The sequence below is a fragment of the Balaenoptera musculus genome, chromosome 1 (genome assembly GCF_009873245.2).
Source record: "Balaenoptera musculus isolate JJ_BM4_2016_0621 chromosome 1, mBalMus1.pri.v3, whole genome shotgun sequence".
Lineage (NCBI taxonomy): Eukaryota > Metazoa > Chordata > Mammalia > Artiodactyla > Balaenopteridae > Balaenoptera > Balaenoptera musculus.
Genome location: NC_045785.1, coordinates 102,345,811 through 102,368,356, shown reverse-complemented (window position 1 = coordinate 102,368,356; position 22,546 = coordinate 102,345,811). Strand labels below are relative to the sequence as shown.

The 22,546-nt window shown below is 38.5% G+C and overlaps 1 protein-coding gene across 7 annotated transcripts in view; it reads right to left on the bottom strand.

The window, feature by feature from the left end:
* SLC22A15 (solute carrier family 22 member 15) overlaps nt 1-22,546 on the bottom strand; it is a 120,705-nt gene that overhangs the window by 14,077 nt on the left and 84,082 nt on the right. For 4 of the 7 annotated variants that reach the window (XR_005020070.1, XR_005020071.1, XR_005020064.1 and 1 more), the window contains one exon: nt 20,646-22,474. The exons of 1 other annotated variant lie outside the window; for it this stretch is intronic. The gene's annotated coding sequence lies outside the window, so the exon portion shown is untranslated. Of the gene's footprint in view, nt 1-20,645; nt 22,475-22,546 lie in introns of those variants that run through there. 2 more of the 7 variants (XR_005020065.1, XR_005020066.1) reach the window with 2 other exon arrangements.

The window sequence follows — 22,546 nt, the reverse complement described above, 5'->3', positions numbered from 1 at the left end:
CAATCTTCCATTCAATCCTGTCTGCCTCTAAAATAACTCTTAGGTCCATCCATCCATCCCTCCTGACCGCCATTGCCATTGCTTCTCTACCTCACTCTTGGGAATCTAATTCAAAGAAATAAATAATCATATATGAAGATACCAGATACAAGTAATAATGACAATTACTTTTCTCATTTTACAAGTGTACTAGAAAATGTAAATACAAGGATGTTTATTACAGCATTATTTATAATAAAGACAAAAGGGTCGCCTATCATTGCTGGAATAGTTGAACAAAATGTGACCATCAAATGGAAGCAAACTGGGACTTCCCTGGTGGCGCAGTGGTTAAGAATCTGCCTGCCAATGCAGGGGACACGGGTTTGAGTCCTGGTCCAGGAAGATCCCACATGCAGCAGAGCAACTAAGACCATGCGCCACAACTACTGAGCCTGTGCTCTAGAGCCCATGGGCCACAACTACTGAGCCCATGTGCCACAACTACTGAAGCCCGTGCACCTAGAGCCTGTGCTCCACAACAAGAGAAGCCACCACAATGAGAAGCCTGCACACTGCAACAAAGAGTAGCCCCCACTTGCCACAACTAGAGAAAGCCCATGTGCAGCTGAGAAGATCCAACGCAGCCAAAAATAAAATACAATAAAATAAATAAAAAAAAAAAACAAATGGAAGCAACCTGAGTGTTCAACAACAGAGGAATGGATAAAGAAGATGTGGTATACATACACAATGGAGTACTACTCAGCCATAAACAAGAATGAAAATTTGTCATTTGCAGCAACATGGGTGGACTTGGAGGGTATTGTGCTAAGTGAAATAAGTCAGAGAAAGACAAATCCTATATGATATTAATGATATGTGGAATCTAAAAAATACAACAAACTAGTGAATATAATAAAAAAGAAGCAGACATATAGAGAACAAACTAGTGGTTACCAGTGGGGAGAGGGAAGGAGGGAGGGGCAATATACGGGTAGGGGAGTAAAAGGCACAAAGTATTAGGTATAAAATAAGCTACAAGGATATATTGTATAACACAAGGAATATAGTCAATATTTTATAATAACTATAAATGGAGTATAATCTTTAAAAAAATTGTTTAGGGACTTCCCCAGTGGTCCAGAGGTCTCTTCCAATGCATCAGATGCGGGTTCGATCCCTGGTCGGGAACTAAGATCCCACATGCTGCAGGGCAACTAAGCCTGAGTGCCACAACTAGAGAGCCCGTACACCACAACTACAGCGTGCTCTGGAGCCCATGCACCACAACTAGAGAGAAGCCCGCACACCTCAAGGAAAGATCCCGCGTGCCACAACTAAGACCCAGTGCAGCCAAAAATAAATAAATAAATATTTTAAAAAGTTAAAAAAAAATCAGACCATCCATATCATACAACAGCGTGTAACTATTTAAAAGAATGATTTGGATTAGTTCTCAACCCTGGTTATACACAGAATCATCTGAGTAGCTTTTGAAAAACATGCTTGGGTCCCACCCCAAACCAATTAAATCAGTCTCTGGGGGTCAGTTAGGGTGACAGTCATTGAGTTATATTTGGCAGTTAACTTGGAGGGATGTCCATAACAAATTATTAAAGATGCCAAGAAGGTTGCATTACATAATGCCATTTTAAAAATTTTATTTTATTTATTTATTTATTTTATTATTATTATTTTTTTGGCTGCATTGGGTTTTCATTGCTGTGCGTGGGCTTTCTCTAGTTGTGGTGAGCGGGGGCTACTCTTTGTTGCAGTGCACAGGCTTCTCATTGTGGTGGCTTCTCTTGTTGCAGAGCATGGGCTCTAGGCGCACAGGCTTCAGTAGTTGCAGCACGTGGACCCTAGAGCTTGTGGTCTTCAGTAGTTGCGGCATATGGGCTCAGTAGTTGTGGCTCGTGGGCTTAGTTGCTCTGCGGCATGTGGGATCTTCCCGGACCAGCATTCGAACCCGTGTCCCCTGCACTGGCAGGCGGATTCTTAACCACTGCGCCACCAGGGAAGTCCCCATAATGCCATTTTTTAAAACAATGACAAACAACCCCAATCTGAGTGTATATCTTTCTACTACATTTATATTTGGTGTATATAGACACACTATGTAGATATAGATACAATATATATACTTATATAAAATGTCATATATTATATATAGTATATATATCATATATAATAATACATGGGAAAAGTATATATATGTGAACATGAAAAAAGTACAGATATATACACACGTTGTTATTAGTTAAGAAATGGGGTACAAATGGCTTGTAAGTGGGAGACAGAGAGGGAGGAGGTGGAGGGAAGATGGGAAGAAACTAAAAAAGCAAAAGAAGCTTAAGGCTGCTCTTCACCATGTAAAACAGCATATATTCTGATAGTAGTTATCTCAAGGAGGTAAAATTTCAGGTAATTTTTTTTACAGTTCCCTGCGTAAAAAAACATTTTCTATAAGCGTGCATCATTTATACAATCAGAAAAAACTTTCACATTATCTTCTTTTTTTTAAAGCTGTCTTTTGCTTATGACTTTAGCACACACAGTGCTCTCTGCTGGAACAATGCTCCTCTGATTCTTTGCCTGGCTAACTCGTCCTTATCCTTAAGGCCTCAACTTACATGTCAGTTCCTCAGAATTCCTTTGAGTTGGATCAGAATGCGTTCTCTCTGTCACTCTCAATCCTGTCCCACTGCCCTTTGATTTCAGAGCATTTATCACAGTTTGAGATTAAATGTGTGGCATTTAGACCACATCTGTTCCCTGCTCTAGAGTGGAAGCCACAAGAGGTCAGAGACCAGGTCTGCTTGGCTCTCAGTAAACTCCCAGTGCCTTGCCTAGGGCTGGACACACAGAGGTCTCAGAAAAACCTTGGTAAATGTTTGGATCATTTCTCTGAACTTAATAACTTTCCACATGTTCCTACTTTGTGCTTTAATGAGATTTTGTGCTCTCTGATGCCTGGGACTGTGTCTTCCACTTCTCAGCACTCTCCTGAGCGCTCAGCAGATCTCTGGCTGATTGGACATGCTGATAAACCTTGGTTTCCCCAGGAGCATAAGCATATTTCCTACCATTCCACTGCTGCTGTCTCCTTCTCCTGCTGCTCTGGGAGAAAGATAAATGGGGATAAAGTTCCCAACTACCCCAGAGGTTTCAGTTCTTTTGAATACACTTCAGCCCTTTTGACTATACTTAGGTGGTCATTAGTTGCCAAGTATTGTAAATTACAGGTCTTTTTTTTGGTGGGCGGGGGAGTGGGGGAGGGCTTTCCCTCATATCCCTTCTTATTATGACCTTATGTTGCCCCCCTGCTCAATTCATATGTTGAATTCCTAACCCCTAGTATCTCAGAATGTGACTGTATTTGGAATCAGGGCCTTTAAAGAGGTAATGAAGTTAAAATGAGGCCATTTGAGTAGGGTACAAATCCAATCTGACTAGTGTCCTTATAAAAAGAGGGAGAAACATCAGGGATGCATGTGAACAGAGGAAAGGCCATGTGCAGACACAGTGAGAAGGTGGCCATCTGCAAGCCAAGGAGAGCCCTCAAGAGAAACCAAACCTGTTGACTCCTTGATCTTGGACTTGTCATCTCCAGAACCGTGAGGAAAGAACTTCCATTGTTAAGCCACCCAGTCTGTGGTATTTTGTTCCAGCAGCCACTGCACACCAGTACTCCTCTGTTGAAGACCTCATGTGGGTTCCCCAGGGCTAAACAGGCCTCTTAGAGGCACCGCCCTTTGTTCACTCCCTGACACCAGTCAACCAATTGCCCCAGGAAGGGCAACAACATTTCAGCTGGTGTCTTCTGAAGGGTGAGTTTCTTACTTTTCTGGGACATGTTTCTGCTACTCTTTCCACCTCTACCAGAAGTTGGGGACAGCTTTTTCTTTACTCAGGACTTTCAATCCTACGACCACAGAAAGCTCACTCTTACACCACAATTCCCTCTTTGTTATTTTTCTTCAAATGAGTCTCCCCAAAAGTCTTGATAACATAGCATTCTTTGTTTTTTTAATTAATTAATTAATTAATTAATTTTTGGCTGCGTTGGGTTTTCATTGCTGCACGCAGGCTTTCCCTAGTTGTGGTGAGCAGGGGCTACTCTTCGTTGTAGCGTGTGGTCTTCTTATTGCAGTGGCTTCTCTTGTTGTGGAGCATGAGCTCTAGGCGTGCGGGCTTCAGTAGTTGTGGTGCAAGGGCTTCAGCAGTCACAGCTCGCGGGCTATAGAGCGCAGGCTCAGTAGTTGTGGCGGACGGGCTTATTTGCTCCACGACATGTGGGATCTTCCCGGACCAGGGCTCGAACCTGTGGCCCCTGCATCGGCAGGCAGATTCTCAACCACCGCGCCACCAGGAAGTCCAATAACATAGCATTCTTGATTTAGACCCCCAACTTGGAAGCTACTAAAGTAAAATCTTTCTTTTGAGCTTTCTCTCAGGACTTTAGGAAACCTAGAAAGCTCACAAAGGCTACATGAGGAACAACGCCCTTTCTTTCCTCTCAGAGTGCATGCTGGAGGCTTCATCACCAAAAGGAACACTCAGACCCCCTTCTCTGCTTCACTACTCAGAAACCACAATATTTGTTCTTGAAACATGATTAAGGAAACCAAATGCCAAGGAAAACAGCTTTTTATCATGGGTTTATGGAAGTTTATAATCTACAGTCAATGCTGAGAAAAAAAAATTTGGCCTTTTGGGCAGATGTTCCTTCAATAAAAGAGATCAAGGTCAACCCATCCAGAGAAAACAATAACAACAATAAGAGAGAATAGAAAAGAATGAATGAAGTTTGATTCCTAAATATCAAGGAGTCTTTATTATTAAACATTTTATTAAAAAAAAAAAACATGGTGGAACAAAGTGCCAAATGACTGGTACCAATTGAAATAACTCTTTTACATTTTGCTTTAGTTCCTAAACTTATCATAAAACACTAAAATTTTTCTTACTACCAAGTCTCTGTCTCAGTATGTAAGCCTCCTTAGGGTCATGGGATAATGGAGTGAACACAGAGACAAGTCTGATTTGCAGAACCATAGGATATTTTACTGTCTTCATTTTATACTCTAGCATCAAGAGAGGCAACATGATATTACAAGCCCTATTCAGAGGAAGGCTATAACAAAGTCCTATTAACAAAAGATATGTAGGTTAAGTCCTGTTCTTCCACACTGCAATGTCTACCACAGCCACCTCCCAATTCATTCTCTCCCATCACCATGACAACCCCCATCAGTCATAAGCAGCCAGAATACTATCAACCAAGAAGTAAAGAGTAAGCCTTTATCCCCAGCTCGTGTGGGTTTATTTCAAATAATGATCTTGTTTCTCAGTAAATTCTTGCCTTGTTACATCGAGTAGCCAGTCATTAGCACTGGAGAGATCCAAGGCTTCTGGGCTCTTGGCACCAAAAACTGCTTAGATTCCGATTTCCTCTTTAATATCCAATTAAGGGTAAGATTACATAAATCCTCAGCTTCCCAGCTAAGTCTAACTATACCACAATCATTAAATGAGACTAAAATGATCTAAAATAAAAGGCAATGCTGAATGACACTGGGCAACAAATTAATCATACACAGGCCTTACTAAAAAGGAAATGAAAGAAATAGCATAAAGGCTAACCAGGTCTGCAGTTTGTGTACCTCAGCTTGGGGACCCAGTATAGCTCAACATAACTTCTTTTGATTAACTACTTCTAGAAGCTTCCTAAACCAAAATATCTGTTAAAAATATTTCAGGTTAATTGAGACAACCCAGGTAAAGACAGAACAATCCATGGCTATAATTATGAGGGGATTATAACAGCTTTTGTCTACAAGCTGGGAGCAAAGTAATTATTCTTCATATAGTTTGTAACCCTAAATTGGGTAAAAGCCAATCACTCGCAGCAAGACTGCTATGTAGGGTGGATAGAAGAACACATAACTGACAAATCTGTCTGCCATTTGGAGGTCTATCAATAAGTTGGTTTTAATCTTTTGATAAGTGAATTTTGTATTTTCTACTTTAAAGCCTTAAGTAAAATCTTTCAGGGTAGCTGTGTGCATTTAAGTTAAGCTGTAGAACACTGAGAACAATTTTCTTTACATTAAACATGGTGCCACACTGAAGAGTTCCGAACTCATGGAAGGGAAACAAAAGGACTGTTTTCATGATGAGAGAAACACAGACACTTAATTGTCATACAAGGTGATAATAAGTACGAGCAAGACCATTAACGGTGCTAAAGTAAATAAGATCAATACTGCCTGGCAGGTTAAGGAAAACCTCACTGAAGAAGGAACACTTAGACTGAGTCTTGAAAAGTTAAAAAAATTCCATGAGGGAGTTTAGTAAAATGATCTCTATTTGAAGATGACATAATCTTGTATATAAAAAATCATAAGGAATCCACACACACACAAATCTATTAGTGCTAATAAACAAGTTCAGCAAAGTTGATGGATATAAGCTCAAAACCAATATACTAAATCAGTTAAGTCAGTTTTATTAATATACACTTAGAAATGAACAATCTGAAAATGAAATTAAGAAAATAATTCAATTTATTATAGCATAAAAAAGAATAAAATACTTAGGAATAAATTTAACAAAAGAAGTATAAGACTTGTACACTGAAAATTAAAAAACACTGACAGAAATTGAATAATACTTAAGTAGGTAGAAAGATATTTCATGTTCATTGAATGGAAGACTTACTACGGTTAAGATGGAAATACCCCCCAAATTGATCTACAAATTCAGCACAATCTCTACAAAAATTCCCGCTACCTTTTGGGGCAGAAATTGACAAGCTGATTCTAAAATTTATATACAAATACAAGGGACAAAGAATAGTCAAAGAAATCTTGAAAAAGAACAAAGTTGAAGGACTCATGCTTCCTGATCTAAACTTACTACAAAGCAACTATAATCATGACTGTGTGACACTGGCATTACGTACAGACATCTAGAACAATGGAATAGAATTCAGAGTTCAGGGGAGAAAACCCATACGTCTATAACCAAATGATTTTCAATAAGAGTGTCAAGACAATTTGATGGGAAAGAACAATCCTTCAAAAAATGGTGTTGAGACAATGGATATTCATAGGCAAAAGAATGAATGTGGATCCCTACCTCATACCATATACAAAATTAAATAAAAATGGAACAAAGATCTAAATGTAAGAACTATAAAACTCTTTGAAGAAAATATAGGTGTAAATCTTCATGACCTTGGAATAGCGATTATTTCTTAGACATGATATCTAAAGCACAAACAATTAAAGAAAAATAGATAAATTAGACTTCATAAAAATTAAAAACTATTGTGCTTCAAAGATCACTATTAAAATGTGAAAAGACAACCCACAGGATGGGAGAATATATTTGCAATTTATATTTCTGAAAGAGTCTGGTATCCAGAGTCTATAAAGAAGTCTTAAAACTCAACAATAAAAAGACAGTTAATTAAGAAATGGGCAAAGGATCTGAATACACATTTCAACAAAGTAGACATACAAATAAGCCAATAAACACATGAAATGATATTCAACACCATTAGTCATTAGGAAAATGCAAATTAAAACCACAATGAGATGTGACTTCACATCCAGTAGGATGGCTATAATCAAAAAGACAGACAATAACAAATGTTGGGAGGATAAGGGGAAGTTAGAATCTTCATAAATTGCTGGTGGGAATGTAACATGGTGCAGCCACATTGGGAGACAATTTTGCAGGACCTCAAAAAGTTAAACAGAGAGTTATCTGATGACCCAGCACTTCTAGGTATATACCCAAGATAAATGAAAACATATGTCCACACATAAATCTGTACCTGAATGTTCATAGCAGCATTACTAATAATAGCCCAAAAGTAGAAACAACCTAATTGTCCACTGACTGATGAATGAATAAATAAAATGTAGTGTATCCATACAATGGAATATTATTTGGCAATAAAAAAAGAATAAAATACTGATACATACATGCCACAATATGGATGAAGCTTGAAAACGTGCTAAGTAAAAGAAGCTGGACACAAAGGGCCACAAGTTATATGAAGCATCTATAATAAGTCCATAGAGACAGAAAATAGATTAGTAATTGCCAATGGCTGGGAACAAGTGGGAATGGGGAACCACTGCCAGTGGGTACAAGGTTTCTTTTTGGGGTGATGAAAATAATCTGGAATTAGAGAGTGGTGATGGTTAATGCTAAAATAAACAGTGAATCATACATTTTAAAAGAGTGGATATTATGGTATGTGAATTACATCTCAATAAAAAAATAAAGAAAACATGGAGTCATAACAACTTTCCTAAAGCATTCTCTATATGCTTCCTGCTATAAGAGTTATCAAAACTGGATTGATAATAAAACTGATACATTTCTGTGTCTCCTCAACCAGGCTTAAAAGATCCTTAAAATTAGAATTTATTAGAAAGATTCTGTTTTCCTAGAGTCCAGCATAATGCTTAGCAGAACGTAGGCTTAAGGTATTTAAGCAACTGAAATGAGTTAGTCATTGCTGGAATGAGGTGAAAAAGTGGTCGGATTTGAGACCCTAGAGGTCAGCAGCGTCCAGATAATGGCTGGGCCTAACATGAAGAGGCATCTGAACTTTGTCCTGTAGGTACTGGGGAACCCTTGAGAGTTTTTAAGCTGGGGAGTAAAATGATAACATTTGCATCTAGAAATAAATCCCTCTGATGGCAGAAAGATGGCAACAAAATAGAGATATTAAGTTAGGAGGCACTGAATGATCATAGATTTCCAATCAAATGACAAAATACACCCAGGCATCACAAACCCTACTCTACTCTCACCCCCAAGCCAACTGAATTGACTAATGAAAAATAAAAATATGTTTGTTTTTTAATTCACATTGGAACTAAGACGTGATATTATCGGTCTGTCACAACCTGCAGAGGGATACAAATTGGAAGACACCGAGAGCCAATTCCCTGTAATGATAGTGAGGATGGGATATATGTTATAGTAGGTAGGTATGGGTTCTGCCGAAACCCATTAATCATCCTAACTTGGAAAGTGAGGGTAGGATACTAGCTAGAGGAGATGTGCTTCACCTCTCCCACTTCCCAGTGGTGAGGCACCAGTCTCAGAGGCTATTGTATTGGAAGTCTCTAGGTGAGAAGAAGCCCAACCAGACTGTAAGCCTGCTAGACCTGGGAGGATAAACTAGTAAGAACCCGGATGCATGCACATTGACCCCCTGGGGTGACAGCTAAGCCAAACAGAAAATTAAATTCATTAAACCAGACCCTGGTTCAGAGGTTTTGCCCAGCCTGAAGGAGACATATTTCCTCTGCTGAAACAGCCTGCAGCCCCAGCTCTGTCTCCCCTCCATTCAGGTCCTGGGACATTGAATTATTTAGGTAAGCTTTTATCAACCATTTCCCAAAGATAAAATCCAGGGAGTAAAATTCTAATAGTATCCAGGTGAGGGGATTCTCCAGTAAGAATCCAACAAATTTGCTGGCAAGCATCAGGACTGGATTTGTCCTTTTGGTTCATAAACACTTAATAATTAACATGGGAGTGTGAAAATATTATATAACCTAAAAACATGGAGGAAGAGCATCATTCAAGACATGAAGCATGAGGATATTTGTGAAAGTACTATAAGAAAGAAGATTTAGGGGGTTTCTGTTTTCATGTTGTATATAAAATTCAAAAAAAACACATGGAATTGATTAAATCAAAGGCAAAATATAAAACTCTAAGGCAAGAGGGATCTGGCTGGACTGAGTTAAATAAAGATCGTGAGGGGCTTCCCTGGTGGCGCAGTGGTTGAGAATCTGCCTGCCAATGCAGGGGACACGGGTTCGAGCCCTGGTCTGGGAGGATCCCACATGCCGCGGAGCAACTAGGCCCGTGAGCCACAACTACTGAGCCTGCGCGTCTGAAGCCTGTGCTCCGCAACAAGAGAGGCCGTGATAGTGAGAGGCCTGCGCACTGCGATGAAGAGTGGCCCCCGCTTGCCACAACTAGAGAAAGCCCTCACACAGAAATGAAGACCCAACGCAGCCAAAAATAAATAAATAAATAAATAAAAATTTAAAATAATACAGACATACACTTTATTAAAAAAAAATTGTGAGAAATATAACAATAATCAAAATGAATTTAAAACAATTAAAAACAGAAAGAGAATCTGCATTACTGTTAGTCAAATTAATCATGTGGACAAAATTGAGAAACCTCCTCTAATGCAAAGAAAAAGGACAAAAATATTAACATAATGGGAAGATGATGGATATAAAGAAAAGAAAATGGAAATCTTACATATGGTGCACCTTAAGAAGAGAGAAGAAAAAGAACAGAAGCAATAATTAAATTAAAAAATAGAAGGAAGCTTCTTCCAATGAAAAAAGACCTGAATCCAGATGATAAAGGACTCACATGTTCTATAAAAGATAAATGAAAAGACAAGACTAGTTAGATGTGTCCAGGTAAATCTCTACAATTTAAATGATAAGTAGGGGGCTTCCCTGGTGGCACAGTGGTTAAGAATCCGCCTGCCAATGCAGGAGACATGGGTTCGAGCCCTGGTCCAGGAAGATCCCACATGCCATGGAGCAACTAAGCTTGTGTGCCACAACTACTGAGCCTGAGCTCTAGAGCCCAAAAGACACAACTACTGAGCCCGCGTGCCACAACTACTGAAGCCCGTGCGCCTAGAGCCCGTGCTCCACAACAAGAGAAGCCACCGCAATGAGAAGCATGCGCACTGCAACGAAAAGAAGCCCCTGCTAGCCACAACTAGAGAAAAGCCCATGCGCAGCAACGAAGACCCAACACAGACAAAATTAAATAAATAAATAAATAAATAAATAAATTTACAATAAATAAATAAATAAATGCTAAGTAAAGAATTCTACTGCATGCAGGATAGAGAAAAATAACCTAAAAAGGAGCAAAAAATGAGATAGCTTCAGACTTCTCTACAACAATGAGTGACAGACTGCAATCAAGCAAACTGACAAAGTTTTTGGGGAAAATATTTTTATTTGTCATGAAGGCAGCAAAAATACCCTCAGACATATACGAATTTAGAAAGTATACCACTATGTAGCTATCGTGCAAAATTTACTCAAATTCATGAGGACAACTGGATTTCCACATGCAAAAGAATGAAGTTGGATCCCTACCTTAAACAATACACAAAATTTAACTCAAAATGGATCAATGACCTAAACATAAACACAGTAACCATAAAACTCTTAGCAGAAAACATAAGGGAAAAGCTTCATGACACTGGATTTGGCAACAGTTTCTTGGATATGACACCAAAAGCATAGGTGACAAAAGTAAAAAGAAATTGGACTATATCAAAATTTAAAACTTGTGCATCAGGCTTCCCTGGTGGTGCAGTGGTTGAGAATCTGCCTGCCAATGCAGGGGACATGGGTTCGAGCCCTGATCTGGGAAGATCCCACATGCCGCGAAGCAACTGGGCCCGTGAGCCACAACTACTGAGCCTGCGCGTCTGAAGCCTGTGCTCCGCAACAAGAGAGGCCGTGATAGTGAGAGGCCCGCGCACCGCAATGAAGAGTGGCCCCCGCTCGCCACAACTAGAGAAAGCCCTTGCACAGAAACGAAGACCCAACACCGCCAAAAATAAAATAAAATAAATTAATTAATTAAAAACAAAAAAACAAAAATCTTGTGCATCACAGGGAGATCAGCTCCATGCTTTGTGACAACCTAGAGGGGTGGGATAGGGAGGGTGGGAAGGAGGCTCAAGAGGGAGGGGATATGGGGATATATGTATACATATAGCTGATTCACTTTGCTGTACAGCAGAAACTAACACAAGATTGTAAAGCAATTATACTCCAATAAAGACGTAAAAAACAAAAACAAAAAAACTTGTGCATCAAAAATCATTGTCAAGAAAGTGAAAACACAATCCACATAATGAGAGAAAATATTTGCAAATCATATATCTGATAGGGGAATGATATACAGGATATATAAAGAACTTCTACAACTCAGCAACAACAAAACAATTAAAAAATGTGCAAAGGACATGAATATCATTTCTCTAAAGAAGATCTACAAATAGCCAATAAGCACATGAAAAGACGCTCAACATCACTAACCATTAGGGAAATGCAAAACAAAACCACAATGAAGTACCACTTCACACCCTTTAGGAAAACTGTAATTTAAAAAATTAGAAAATAATAAATGTTGGTGAGGATGTGGAGAAATTGGAACCCTTGTACATTGCTGCTGGGAATGTAAAATCGTGTAGCTGCTGTGAAAAATAGCATGGCAATTCCTCAGAGAATTAAACATATAGTTACTACCTAATCCAGAAATTTCACTTCCAGGTATTGTACTGAAAAGAAATCAAAGCAGGGACTTGGACAGATATTGCACGCCCATGTTCGTGGCAGTATTATTCACAACAGCCAAAAGGTAGAAGCAATCCAAGTGCCCATCAATAGATGAATGGATAAACAAAATATGGTATATACAAACAATGGAATGGTACATGACCTTAGAAAGGAAGGAAATTCTGACAACATGCAACAACATGGATGAATCTTGAAGACATTTTACTGAGTGAAATAAGACAGTCACAAAAGGACAAATATTGTACCATCCCACCTGTGTGAGGTACCTAAAGTAGTCAAATTCATAGAGCCAGGAAGTAGAAAAGTGGTTCCCAGGGGCTGGGGAGAGAAAGAATGGGGATTTAGTGCTTATTGAATAGAGTTTCAGTTTGGGAAGATGAAAAAAATTCTCGAGATGGATGCTGGTGATGGTTGTACAACAATGTGAATGTACTTAATGCCACAGAACTGTACACTTAGAAATGATTAAAATGGTAAATTTTATGTTATGTATATTTTATCACAATAAAAAACCACAATTCATACAGAAAAAGATAGAAAATATATAATATAGCAAGAAAACACACAAGCCAGAAAACATAAGATGACAGAAGCCCGAAATATCAATTACGACAATAAATATCAGTGGGTTAAACTCCCTTATAGACTCGCATATGGAACACAATCATTTCAATTTTCTGCTATTTTTAATAGGCATTGTGAATATGTAGTAGTCAAGTAAGAATCTTCACGTACCATTACTAACATTAAGAATAATCATATAAAGCATAAAATACTAGAAGTCCAAAAAGAATTTGGCATAAACACAGCTGTGGTAGGAAGTTTTAACATTCCTATTTCAGTCCCTGGCAGATCAAGTAGGCAAAAATTAAAACAGAAACCTGAACAGTCTTATCAAGTGCTCATAAAAAATACGGAAAAATCATGGCAAAGAGAATCTTAAATATTCTAAAAAGAAACTGTACTGACTACATATTTTGACCAGTGCAAAACAACAAAAAGTTATAATGATTATATACAAAATAATTCCAACTACCTGGAAATTTTTAAAAAATAATTAAAAGCAACAGAAACACAAAGACACTTTAGTTAATCTCATCAAGTAAAAAGAAGACAATTACAATATACAAAATAGGAATCAGAAAGATATAGTCACAGATAAAAAGAGATTACTCTGTTGAAACACATACCAATTAATTCAACACCTGAATAAAGCGGATAATGTCCTAGAAAAAAATTAATGAGGAAAATCGACTCAAAAGAAGTAAGAACATTTTAAGGGCAACCACTATAGAAGAAATGATAAAACTGTTAAGAAGGTGCCAGGCTCAATTTACTGGTGACTCTTTTAAACTTCCAGGGAATATACAGTTCTCATAAATTTTTTTACAGAGCACCAGAAAAATATAGAAAATCATTCTAGACCCATACATCTAGACTTTACAAACGAAAACATTTGTCATTTTTTGCTACTGATTTTTTTTAAAAGTGTAATTGACATACTAGTCATAAAGTTGAAGTCTCCTTACTTTCTGCCTTTCCCAAGCCCCATTCCTTCCCACCCACCTCCCTTCTTCTGCCTGAACAACCCTGACCATGCACGAGCTCTGGATCCTTACAGGCTCTGAGATAAAGGTGGCATTTTTAATCTGTGGGGATAATATGAACCACTGAGATGAAAGAAAAATGCTCAGCTATTCAGGAATAAAAAAAAAAAAAAAAAAGCCAGGCTCCTATATCCTTTCATACACCAAAATAAATTCCAAGTAAATGAAGGAGTTACATATAAAAACAAATCACAAAAGAAACCAGAAGAAAAAGGAGATCAACATTTATCTAAACTTGTGTATATGAAGAACATATGCTGAAGGTCCTGAAAACTTTAAATAAAAATTAAAAACTTCAAAATTAGAAAACATAATTCCACAATATAGAATAAGCAGAGTATCTGAGTAGGCAATCCATAGAAGAATAAATACAAATGGTTAATAAACATAAAAAAAAAAACCGATTACATCTCTAATTACAAAAACATGCAAATTAAATTCTAACGATGAGATACTCCTTCATCTGGCCCGTCCCCCAATTTGATAACTTGGCAAAAATTAGGAAAAGGTAATAGTGCTTAGAAGCCTGTTGGAAATGTGGCCCTCATGTATTAACAAGGGCAATGTAAACTGAACTGACAGGACAATTTTCATCAAAACTTTAAAGAAATCCTGCCCATTGACCCAATGAGTCTGCATCTTAAAATTTATATGAAGGAAACATAAGGGGTATGCCAACTCTCTGTATGCCTCATTTATAATAGGAAACAATGGACATAAACTAAATAACAATTGGACGCTGGCAAATAAGTTACAATTCCATCTATATGATGGAATACTTTGTAGCCTTTAACCGTTATACAGTAAAAGAATATTTAATAACAGAAAAATGTTTGTGATATTATTGGTAGGTAGAAAAAAGTAGGTCACAAAACATTACCCATACATGTAGAAAAAGTTAAAATGGTCTTCTCTGGGTGGTGGGAGTGCATCCAATTTTTACTTTCCATGTTACCTTTCTTCCCATTGATTTTTTTTTTTTTTTTACAGTTAACGTACTGATATTTTTATAATCAGAGAAAAGATATATAAATAATAAAATTCAATATTCAGAGTGGATGGCGTTGAGATTGCTCAGGGAGAGTATATAAAGTGGAAAGAGAAAAGGGCAAAGGATAGAACCCATGTGAACAACAAGATACAAATGAGTGGTAATATTTGTTTGTTCTCAAAACAGTAAGACCTGTCCATCAACCTTCAGGGTGGTCCACATATTGTAATTGAATTTGCTTCCTGTTCCTTCACCTAAGGCTCCCTCGAGTTTCAAGGATTTAAACACAGATGACACTCTGGCCAGAGCACAGTCTTCCTGAGCACACCTACAGCCAGAAAGAATCCTCAAGAATCATCCCCTCTCCCTACAGCCCAGAGAATGGTGCAATCGGTGTTCGTGGCTTCCTCTCCCCAGTTCCCTTATAGAGCTCTAGATGGGAAACACACACACACACACACACACACACACACACACACACACCCTAATTGCCTCTCTCCCACACTTACCCTTCCAAGCTGGTTCCAAAAGGGAAAGAGAGAAGATCTGCCGTCCAGGGCTAGACGAAATTGATTTTATAGTCCTTCCTCTCCTCCCACCAGGAGGCTACCGTCTCCTCCCCAAACCAGGATTCCTCAGGAAAGTGGGAGGGGAAACGGGGAAGGGAGCTTACAGATCTTCAAGGAAGATAAGAAGGAAGTGGTCTTACAAAAGTCTTATTTCCTCAGTTACATGATTAGGTGGCAGATGAACTGGACCAGATTGAAAATATGTTTTCTTGAAACATTCCTTATCAATTTCATTTTTGGAAAAAAATATGGCACCATGAGAGTTCACTTTTTTTTTAACATTTTAAAAAATGTGTGTATTAAATCCTTGTTTTAAAATATTTGGCAGTTTCTAGGTAGTAGAATTTATTGAAGCCCTCCTACTTGGCAGCTGGAGTTTTACATACACATTACTTAGTAATCAGCACAAGGACTTATAATAAAAATGATATTACTAATATTTCATGTTAAAGAAAAGGAAAATGAGAATAAGAAAAAAAATCTCTCTTGATTCTAAAACCATATTCCTGCGATACTGTGACGATTTCAGAGGGTACTTAAAATATCTTTTGGGAATATTCTGAACTACTCCAAAGCTAAAAGTTATTAAGAATCAAATAAAGAAGTTTAATGAGGAATGTGGGGAAAAAAATGGTGGCAGTCGGGAAGGCCTGGTCTTTACACTGGACTTTTAACTGATAAAGGGAAAGAGTATTTACAAGAGGAAATGTTTATGTGTCCCTTTGCTGATAGCAGCATGCTTACTCTCCCCAGATAACAGGCTTTAGCCTGTTAATTAATTTTAATTGTTGGCATAATTAAAAGCATAGGGTGAGGGACAGCTCAAAAGTTCCGTAACTTAGACTTCCTTGAAATCACTATCAAAAGTCTCAGCCTGCGACCTCACTGCTCAAGAAATTTTTCATTGAAAAAGAAATCCATTTCTGTCACTAGCAAGTTTCCCAAACTTGGATCCCAGAGGCTGTCTCAGTTTCACCAAGGCCTTTTCATCTTTGTAGTACTTAAATTCCTCTGGGAAGGGTCAGAGCTTGAGAAACCCACCTCACTGATCTTTGACAACTCCAAGCCTACGACAACGCCTAGTACACAGTAGGCGCTCAGTGAATTTTTCTTGAATATATTTGGTGAAATGGTAGGTTAATAGTTGCCCTAAAGTGAATAATTTAAGTAACCTCAAAGGGTACTCCAGAGATATGGAGAATTTTTCCATCTTCTCTATGAGATCATAGCTGGATTTGGCCCATTAATGAGGAGTCTGAATCTTGATGAGCTTCTGAATCCACATTTTTGACTGACAAATGTATTCCTTTACTGATTTAATTGTGGAGAGGAAAAAAAACCTCAATGGTTCTAAAATACAGGGAGAATCATTAACTAATTAGAATCCTTAAAATGCTCTGCCTCCAGAAAGAGCCTAATCAAAATGTCTGGGCCTTGGCATAAGACAAAATGGGATCTAGACCTAACACTGCCTATTATTAGCTGTGACCTTGAAAAAGTTATGTAATGCCCCTAAGCTTCGTTGTTTTCATCAGCAGAGCAAGAATTATACACTACCTAATAGAACTGTTGTGAGAATTTTAAGACATAACCACAGAAAGTATGGACATGGTGACATGGTGCATGGTACTCAATGCATAGTAGTTATAATCACCATCATCAGTATCATCAAACAGCCTATGGAAAATATAAGGCCTGGCTAAAATTTAAAAGCCCCTCTAGAATTGTAGCGGTATACCTTAGTCACTTAAGAAATGACCTCTGGTTGGTGGGAATGTAAACTGATACAGCCACTATGGAGAACAGTATGGAGGTTCCTTAAAAAACTAAAACTAGGGGCTTCCCTGGTGGCGCAGTGGTTGAGAATCTGCCTGCCAATGCAGGGGACGCGGGTTCGAGCCCTGGTCTGGGAGGATCCCACATGCCGCGGAGCAACTAGGCCCGTGAGCCAGAATTACTGAGCCTGCGCCTCTGCAGCCTGTGCTCCGCAACAAGAGAGGCCGCGATAGTGAGAGGCCCGCGCACCGCGATGAAGAGTGGCCCCCACTTGCCGCAACTAGAGAAAGCCCTAGCACAGAAACGAAGACCCAACACAGCCATAAATAAATAAATAAATAAATAAATAAATAAATAAATAAACCCAAAGTTTGAAAAAAAAAAAAACTAAAAATAGAACTACCATACGACCCAGCAATCCCACTACTGGGCATATACCCTGAGAAAACCAGAACTCAAAAAGAGTCACACACCACAATGTTCATTGCAGCTCTATTTACAATAGCCAGGGCATGGAAGCAACCTAATTGTCCATCGACAGATGAATGGATAAAGAAGATGTGGCACATTTATACAATGGAATATTACTCAGCCATAAAAAGAAACGAAATTGAGTTATTTGTAGTGAGGTGGATGGACCTAGAGTCTGTCATACAGAGTGAAGTGAGTCACAAAGAGAAAAACAAATACCGTATGCTAACACATATGTATGGAATCTAAAAAAAAAAATGGTTATGAACAACCTAGGGGCAGGACAGGAATAAAGATGCAGATGTACAGAATGGACTTGAGCACACGGGGAGGGGGAAGGGTACGCTGGGACGAAGTGAGAGAGTGGCATGGATATATATATACTACCAAATGTAAAATTGATAGCTAGTGGGCAGCAGCCGCATAGCACAGGGAGATCAGCTCGGTGCTTTGCGACCACCTAGAGGGGTGGGATAGGGAGGGTGGGAGGGAGGGAACCACAAGAGGGAAGAGATATGGGGATATATGTATATGTATAGCTGATTCACTTTGTTATAAAGCAGAAACTAACACACCATTGTAAGGCAATTATACTCCAATAAAGATGTTAAAAAAAAAAAAAAAAAGAAATGACCTCTGAAGTCAGATAATCCAGGCTTTGCCAACTATTAGTTGCCTGACTTGAGGAGGTGACTTAACTAGGGCCTCGGTTTTCTCATCCATAAAATGGAATCCATAGTATACGTTTCATAGTTTTCTTCTGAGGATTGGATGTACCAAGAAATATAAGCTGTTTAGAGTGATGCTCAATACATGTTCTTTCTTTTAACCCAGCACCAAGAATAGGACACAGCACATAGTAGGTACTCTAAATATTTTATGAATAAGTAAATGATTTTTTTCCCTGAAATAATCTTTTGAATACAAAGAAACTAATTAAGGAAATCTTTTGATCTTTTGTGCACATCTTCCTAGGATAAACTTGAAGCTATCTGGGTGGTTTGAAAGAAAATTTAAAGACATACAAAGCCTAGGTGGTCACTCCACTTCTCATTGGATGTCATTTTATGACACTTTTGTCAACAAAACTTGTTAATGATTCTATACCTCTGCTTAACTCAAATACTTTGTTCCACAAGACAAAACAACACTACCTTTGCTCTCTGATTTTTTCCCCAAATTCTCTGCTGCTATCCAGGTCTTCAACTTTTTACCAAGTCATACTTTCCTTTATCAGTTAAATCCTTATCAAGCCTCATCTCTCTCCTGATGGACTGGATTGGGAAGATAATAAATTCTTTCACTGTGAGAAATGCATCTGCTATGCTCTGACTCTGCTTTGATATTGGCAAATCAATCATTATAGAATTCTATAGCTCAACGGCATCTGAATGCATTTTCTGGCCTTGAAGATGCTTTGGAACCTACTTACCAATAATAAATAGTTTCTGGATATGGCAGGATGGAGAAGTAAGTACAACTAGCCTAACTGTCCAGCATTCCCCTTAGGCTTTACTCTGAGTTGTTTTCAGTTATTTATTCATTCCTCTGACAAAGCATTCCTCTGATAAATTAAGGAAAACCTATATTTTAGTCAACATTAGAGCCAGCTTGTGAATCACCTAGCAAACAGGAAAATCTAAACATTGATCCAACTCCTAAAAACTTTCTTACTGGGCTGATCCCTCAAGTGCCTGGAATCAAATTGACAGCATTTCTGAACTTTTTACATGTTGTTTCCACTAGATGAATTATTTTAGGAGATCTGAATATTACAACATTGAAGGTTATACCAAAAATTCCTCCAAATGGGCTTCCCTGGTGGCGCAGTGGCTGAGAATCTGCCTGCCAGTGCAGGGGACACGGGTTCAAGCCCTGGTCTGGGAAGATCCCACATGCCGCGGAGCAACTGGGCCCGTGAGCCACAACTACTGAGCCTGCGCGTCTGGAGCCTGTGCTCCACAACAAGAGAGGCCACGACAGTGAGAGGCCCGCGCACCGCGATGAAGAGTGGTCCCCACTTGCCGCAACTAGAGAAAGCCCTCGCACAGAAACGAAGACCCAACACAGTCATAAATAAATAAATAAATAAATAAATATTAAAAAAAAAAAAAATTCCTCCAAAGAATACACTCATAGGGTAGAATGTCTCTCTATGGGGAGAGGGAGATGCCTCAGTGAAAAGAAAAGAATCACCAAATTAAAATTATTCTACAACTCAGTGGCAAGAATCGTATTTTAGTAATAAGTCCATAAATACATGGACAAGATTGTTATTTAATAATCAACCCTTCTTTGCTTACTTCTATTTTCAAGGTAGACATTTTAGACCAAGGTAGACATTTAAAAGGGATCATTTCTCTCTTGAATATATTCTAATCCTAACTCTTAACTTTGCTCAAAATTATGATTTACGTAATAGGAAGGTTAACGTAAATGAAGGTTTTTCTAGTTTCCTATGAGTAGTTTTCTCAGAGCTAAATAATCCATAGACCTTTTCAAATTGATCTTGGGGAAGAGTATCCCGTTTGAGAATATTACTTGATAGGTCAGTTAAGCCAATCTTGACTACCTTGTGTCCAGGTATTCACTCATATAAAAATTTAATAAATGCCTACCATGTCCCCAGTACTGTGCTAGCTCTTAGAATTACTAAGATGAGTAAGATACAGCCCCCTTGGTTGCTTTTGAGTTCAATGTACTGACTGAGCTCATAGGAAAGAGTGGTGAGGGATTCATGCCTTTCTTCAAAAATATCTGAATGCCTAATAAACACTGGGTCCAGTGTTATGGGCAGGAATGTAGTAGGAAAAAAGACAGACGTACCCAATTTTCATAGAGCGTATGGCTTAGTAGGGAAGACATCATCGTTTATTAAATTACACAGTAAGTACTATAATTATGGAAAAGTATAGGATGCTTAAGAGCATGTAACAAAGGTAGAGATAATAACAATTGATTTTGATAAGAAAACTACTGGAAATTGTTAAGATACAGCAACAAATAAAACTCAGAAATAAAGTCTTAGTAGGTTCAAATTCTTTTGTAAGCAGTTCATTCTTTCAAACAGTAACTGGAAGACTTCAGGCTTAGCCAACTGGGTCTATAAACTCAATAATAAAAGTAGATTTGAGGCTGTTACCTGTGGTCTGGGTCCAGCTTCTCTTGATAATGACTAGGTTTTCCCATAAAACTTACAATTATACACTGATGACTCCAGCAGGTCTCATCTACTCAGAAAACTTTAATGACACACACTTAGGACACCTGTGATAAGCTGAATACTGGCCCCCAAAGATATCCACATGCTAATCACCAGATCCTGTGAATGTTACCTTTTATGGCAAAAGGGACTTTGCAGATGTGATTAAGGATCTTGAAATGGGGAGATGAGCCTGAATCATCTGGGTAGGCCTGATGTAGTCACAAAGGTCCTTATAAGAGGGAGGCAGAAGGTCAGAGCGAGTAGAAGGCCGTGTTAGACAACAAGACTGGAGTGATGTGGCCAGGAGCGAGGAATGCTGCAGACTCTAGAAGCTTCGAGACAGAAGCTGCAAGAGACAAAGGAATGGATATCCCCCAACACCCCCCCTCCAAGAACTCAGGAAAAAACAGCCCTGCTGACATCTTCATTTTAGCCCCTTACGATTCACTTCGTTGTCTAACCTCCAAAACTGTAATAGAATAAATCTGTGTTGTCTAAAGTTTGTGGTATTTTGTTATAGCAGCAATAGGAAACTAGTATAACGCCCGATTACTTATGTAAACTAAAAAGGGTCTTGGGAGTCTTTATGGAAAAGTTAGTTTGATTGGCATTTCTTAACCACCCGTCTATTCTGCTGCCATTCTGCCAGTAAAAGCAAAATACTCTTCCTCTTCCTCCTCCTCTCTCTTGGTTACAGTATCCATTCAGAGAAAACTATAATGGAAAACTTAATGACAATAAATAGTACGGGAAGGATATTATTTGAAAGTGAACTGCTGCTCTCTACCAATTTCCTTCCCTGTTAACTTCAGAATTAAGTTTTCCAATCTAACTATGCTGCATTAGAGGCAAGCATATCATAGACATAACAATTCATTTCAGTTCACCATTCTTCTATTTTGTATTTTCAGGGAAATTAGTGGGGGGAGATGTGAGACTTTAAAATATTTGGGGATCATCATCAACCTGTTTCCTTAAGAAAGATCATCAATATGGTGAAATGCTGCCCTTGATGTTACTAGTATTTCCTCAGAACCCATTGAAAGAATCAGAGCGGTTGAGGGAGGTCGTTTGGCAGATCACACTCCAGTGGCAGGCAATGTAAAACGTGTTAGAGTCCCTCTTATATTCATTTACATATAACTTGATCCTGCTACACAATTAAATAGGTGCATGCCATCTGCAATAGCCAATAGGAAAGCAAACATCCTATATATGGTGAAATGCATCTCTAATAATTAAAGTGGCTCTAGGAAACAAATGAACCTATTATATTATCACCGGCAAGCATATTGTAGCTTCTACAATTTTAAAACCCTAATCTGACATGACAAATATTTACCATCTTTCAAGTGCTTCCCAGTGCTGAACAGTTTACCTCTCCGGATCCACTCCTCGACCTATGCTGTGTGGACTGTATCAATGGGCTTCCTTCTGCATACTGCCTTCTGTTCTGTGGTTTCTGGAAGCTCTGCCTACATATTGGTAAATCATTCATTGATTAAACTCACTTCCAAATTGAGTGTGCATTTTTGCCCATCTTACAC